This window comes from Pteropus vampyrus, unplaced genomic scaffold (assembly GCF_000151845.1).
Source record: "Pteropus vampyrus isolate Shadow unplaced genomic scaffold, Pvam_2.0 Scaffold14, whole genome shotgun sequence".
NCBI classification, from domain to species: domain Eukaryota; kingdom Metazoa; phylum Chordata; class Mammalia; order Chiroptera; family Pteropodidae; genus Pteropus; species Pteropus vampyrus.
Window position 1 is genome coordinate 7,369,199 of NW_011888795.1, and position 5,327 is coordinate 7,374,525.

The 5,327-nt window shown below is 42.4% G+C and overlaps 1 protein-coding gene across 5 annotated transcripts in view; it reads right to left on the bottom strand.

The window, feature by feature from the left end:
• Positions 1 to 5,327, bottom strand: part of ST6GAL1 (ST6 beta-galactoside alpha-2,6-sialyltransferase 1) — a 109,974-nt gene that overhangs the window by 39,973 nt on the left and 64,674 nt on the right. For 3 of the 5 annotated variants that reach the window (XM_011381867.2, XM_011381875.2, XM_023525915.1), the window contains one exon: positions 3,253 to 3,418. The gene's annotated coding sequence lies outside the window, so the exon portion shown is untranslated. Of the gene's footprint in view, positions 1 to 3,252; positions 3,468 to 5,160; positions 5,305 to 5,327 lie in introns of those variants that run through there. The other 2 variants (XM_011381880.2, XM_023525908.1) reach the window with 2 other exon arrangements.

Consider the following 5,327-nt stretch of genomic DNA (forward strand, 5'->3'; position numbering starts at 1 on the left):
GAAGAAGAAGAAGAAAAAGAACTTTCAAGAACTATTGCAACAATCCAGGTGAGAAAGGCCCATGAGTCCATTTACTGAGCTCTTACTGGGTGCTAGTGTTTTATATATGTTACCAAACTGAATCCGTACCATCACCTTATCTATGGGGTAGGGTATTAACAATCCTTTTTTGTAAACAACAAAACTAAGACCCCAATGGTTTAAGCCACTTGCTCAAGATGTAATTATAAAATGGTAAATCTAGGGAGTGAACCAGATTATTCTAACTTGCAAGCTGCTCATGCTATCTAACATATGTCCCTCTCTACTCAGGGCCCTTGGAAGAGCTCCTGAGAGCCTGCTGCTTGACTAGGTCAACTATAGTTACTGATCACCATCTTGGACCTCCCAGCAACCCCTCTTTACTCTGCCCTGATCCTCATCTTCTTAAGTAAGTCTTAATGTGCAAACCTCATTCTCATCTGTACCTTAGGACCTATACTTTCTGTCCTTAAAGACCTTGACACCCTGTAGCCCCCACAGGGTATTTCAGCTAACTATAATACCGCTAAAAAATAGTCCATGTGTCCTGGATTCCAGAAACCTCCACCATAATGGGCTCCCTTTGCTCTAAGGTCATGAATTCTTAAGCTGTGCCACCTGAGCTGCCACTCAATGCTGTAATGAATCCTCTTCCTGTTTCTTCATGTCAAGGATGGCTGGCTGCCCCACCAAAAATGTGCTCTTTCTGCTGTATAAAGTTGTTGATGAAAGTGGCAGCCTTGCCAGGGGTTACATTTTCCGACACACACACACACACACCCTGCACCTGGGTGGAAACTTATGACTAGTTATCAGCAACAAAATATGAGCAAAAATAACATGTGTCACTTCTGGGCTAAGTTGATTAATTAAAAGTGGGTCTATTTGTTATGGAAGCTAGCATTAGCCTAACTAATAGAGGTACATCATAGAGACTTCCTAAATATTTCTTTCCACTGGCCAAAGAATATCAGCAGAATTCTCAGCTATAGATTTTTCATCATCAACACAGTTCCCTCCTCATCCCAACATTTCACTACACAGTGGAAAAACAGATGTTTCCCCTAATTTAGTCAAAGCCAATGGTTTCTAAATTCTTCCACACCAATTACCTCTCGTATTTGTTTACCCCTGCTATGATCCCCAGGTTTTGAAAGATGTTGTCAGCCAAGTTAAGAATTTGTTCTTATTTGCTATCAAATGAACAAAGATATTGCTGCCAATAAGAGGTTTTGACCAGCATGAGATTGTCATTGTTATCACCATCAGTTGATAAGAGTTCACCATGATAAGAGTTCACAAAGAAACCTGATGATTTCCTCAGCCTAGACAGGTTTGTTGGGATAAATGTGCTTCTCTTATACGGCTTTTTTGAAAAACTAAAAGTGTCTGGTGGATCTCTGGAGACTCAGGACAAGGAATTCTGGTTTGTATGGCCTGAAACTTACCCCAAGACAATCATAACTTTCTGATCCCAGTTCACTTTCTAAAAAACAGGTTCTACTGGTGGGCTAAACACCAAAGGGTACTTAAAATAAAACCGCCCCTAACTAGGCAGAATTGAGGCATTTTAAGCTTATCTGGAAGAATCAGTTCTCAAGTGCTTAAAAATCAGAATGGCAATGTAAAATCAGAATTTTACTGACTGCTAGATCAAACAGATACAAACGAGCCTCCCTCCCATTATCTCGGCACACAGCAAGCAGTTGAGCGCACAGCAGCAGTTACATCAGAAAGATGCCCCACCCCCGGACAGAACAGCAGAGATGTTATAGCCGGGTAGGGAGGGTATTTAGGCTGCCCAGAGTTCTTGCGTGTTGAAGAGCAAAGGAGGACCAAATGGCAACAACACAGGAGGGAGAGAGTTCTATGGAAAGACCAAGGATTAACGATTTTCTCTTTAATTCTGATAACAAAGGTCTAATGACCTACATCTCCCTCTTCAAACCTCAGTTTAACCATATCTTTCGTGAGAACAAGGATGTCTGCTAATGCTATCTTGAACATAATTTGCTTTAGGAACTCCTGGGCTGGAAATCATGCCAGGGGCTGTTTTTCCTTCCCTTCCATAACGATTTTACCTGTCTGGGCAGGAGGAAGTCAGGGCTGGTTTTCTTTACATTTCCTAAATGCCAGAATCATTAAAATGAGCTTCCTCTTCAAGATGACAACTGTTTACCTCTCTTACCTTAGCAAATTGTTCTCTTTCCTAGGACCAGCTCACGACCAAATGGGCCACCATACAAAGAGAAAAGGGGAGAGACTGTAGAGAGGAAAGAATTTGATTAAGTCTGTCCTCAGAGATGGACCCCACTTCTAGTAGGGTAGGTAAAAGGAGCCACTTAAAACACTACTTTCCCATATCATCTGGGCATTAACATCACATAGGAAGCATTATAAAAATATAGATGCCCAATATTATCCTAAGTAGATTCTGATCTAATTGGTCTGGACCAATAAACATTGATAAAGCCTTGAAGAATGTAAAAGTTCACAGGAGGTAGCCTTAGGCAGAATGGGAGTGGGACAAGGATTTTCCTAAAAGAGGAGGGGACAATACCAGTACAGCCTAGGGTAGACATGGGTTGATGAGTCAATACATGGACTCAAGCATTTTAAGACCCTATTTAACACAGACTCCTCTACAACCCAAGGAGCGTGCTGCCTCATGATAGCCCAGAGTTACTAAGAAACTGGCTGGACCTCAAATTCAATCCAGGTCTTTCAAGCCAAATTTCATCAGTTCTGGGCTCCTACCCAAAGGGGAGATGTAAATAATTCAGGTGTGTGATGAGGTCATGGAGAATCAGTACTACCAGAGAGAGAGCTAAGAGCCCTTGCATCGAGGTGCACCTTTCACCTCTCTTTACTCCTGACTGTGATCTTGACTTTAGTCACCAGCGGACACAAGCAGCAATGTGGCTGATGATTAATCTTTTGGGAGAAAGAGTGTGCTACACTCTGAGCAGTCCCAGGTGAGGGCTTACACCCAACTTCCACTCTTAGCCCAAGGTCATTCCATCCTAGAAGGCAAGGGCTGGTTTTCCAGGATTCTTCACATTCATTTTCCTCCCCACGACACATACACAAAGACCAATTTATATTTGCACCTATTTTTTTGCATAATGGTGCATATTGACTGTTAAAAGTTTGGGGTATTTTTCTTTAAGGGCCAGATCCACAGTTCTCAGCACTCATTAGTTAATCTCACCCCCAAGTCTCCCTACTCACCACTTCCTCCTTTCACTTCAGGAATCCAAGATGGAGGCTTCCAGATTCTCCAGTGTAGAGTTCCTCTATCTGTGTGGACTTCCACCATACTCCTGGCCTAAACGAATGCTCTCTTGCATGCTCCTCCAGGTTTTGCGAGAATATTATTTTCCACTCAGACAGGGCTCTGTGGGGATAGAGTTCATCAACATCTCTTCTCTGTTTCCTTTTCAGCACTGCCAAGAACAAGGTATACAGGTGGCTTTCAAAATCAGACTGGTGCCAGTTGCCAGAACTTGTGGTTTGTGTGTTGAGGATGGGAAGTGGTTAATTTGTAAATAATAAAATAATTTTAGAATTGAACTAAAATCATCAATGAACACGAAGCACCTACTGGGCATGGAGCCCTATACAGAGAGAGAAGAAAGGGAAGTCACCATGACTTCTTTCTGGGTGCTTCCTATGTGTCAAACCTGTTTATATAATAATTAGTACAATCTTAACCATGATCCTCAGAGATTGGCATGGTTATCATTTCCATTTTGCAGATTAGGAAGCTGAATCTTAAATAGGTTAAAGGGTTTTTGCTAGTTAAGAGGCAGCACCAAGACTTGAATTCAGAACTGTATGAATCCAAAGACCATACTCTTAATCCCTGTATTCAATCATCTTGTTCAGCTTGTGACTCTCAGCCACAACCATGGCCACCTAACTGCAGAAGTGAATGGTTTTAGTTAATATGGAAACCAATGGTACTAAGTTCCAAGACCAGGGCACACTTAATATGCTAGGCACTTGATGTACTATCCCACTGAATCCTGCAGCATCGCTAGATGACTACTGCTATTGCAGTTGATCTCTGGCATTTACAGAGGCAACATTTGGGATTTTGACTATTTGAGACCATTTGACAACTCCAAAGGTCCTAGACATAAAACAGCCTGATTTAGCTCAGGTGTAAATATGACATATATGCACTAGAAAGCTGGCAGGAGCCAGTCCTTTAATGCATGAAAGAGCTCACCCTCAAGCTGTGACCCAGTGTGCAAGGGTTCTGTGTCTTCCATGTGTCAGGAAGTGATGGAAATAACTGGGTGTGAACTACAACTCCCAAAGAAAGCAAGTCCATGCCAAGGCAAGTTTATACTCAATAATGAATTTCTTTTAATAGATTTATAAATGCCTATATCCCTGTATTCATGAAATCACTAAGGGGCAAAAATCATTTAAATGGTTCAATTATGCATGAGTGCATATATGGGGAAATGATGTGCTCTGGTAGCATGTGCATGAGTTAGTTCCTCACCTGTCAAGAGAACAAATACCTCACCTTAGGGTTATTGTCAATAATTGAGATCTTGGTCACAATGATGAGGAGGATGCTGAGAATTCTCAAAGATCCCAAAAGAACTCTCTCATAAATGTTGAGTCTACTGTTTCGACATTTTATCAAAGAGGACACTGAGGCTGGGGGAAGTCCTATGAAATTATCCTGTCCAGGAATGTCTTTCTCTAAAGCCAGTGTGCTTCCCTCCCTACAGCCCAACACAAGTCATCCAAAAAGTGCCAAGTCTGGCATGCTGACCCAATCACAGAACATGACTTAGAAGGGGAAGAAGGAGGGCCACAGGAGGGAGAGACCTGCCCCTGGAGAGACCTGCCCCTCCAACCCTTCGCCAGTAGGTGACTTGGGAATGGCAGAGCTGTGAGCTTTCCTTTTGACTATATCTATTCAGATCAATCAATTCAACAAAGATGCTGGTAACTATGAGCTCAGAACAGAGGGCCCAGAGGTAACTGTCACTACCCCCTCCCTCAAGATGCTAAGTCTTAAATACCATAAGAAATCAGATAAGGACCCAGATACCTAATGCATTATTTACTTTATTTCTCCTCACTAGACAGTAAGTACCTGAACCATCTAGTTACCTCAATGTTCTCAGGAACAAGGTCAGTGCCTATGGCTCAGCTTCATCAACGTTTTCTTGTTGCAAAGAAGGTTCTCAGAATCTTAGCGCAGGAAGAGGGGCCCACATCCAGCCTGAGATCAAAGTAGCCTTCGTGGATGGGAAAGACCTGGAAGATGGAAAGGAAAT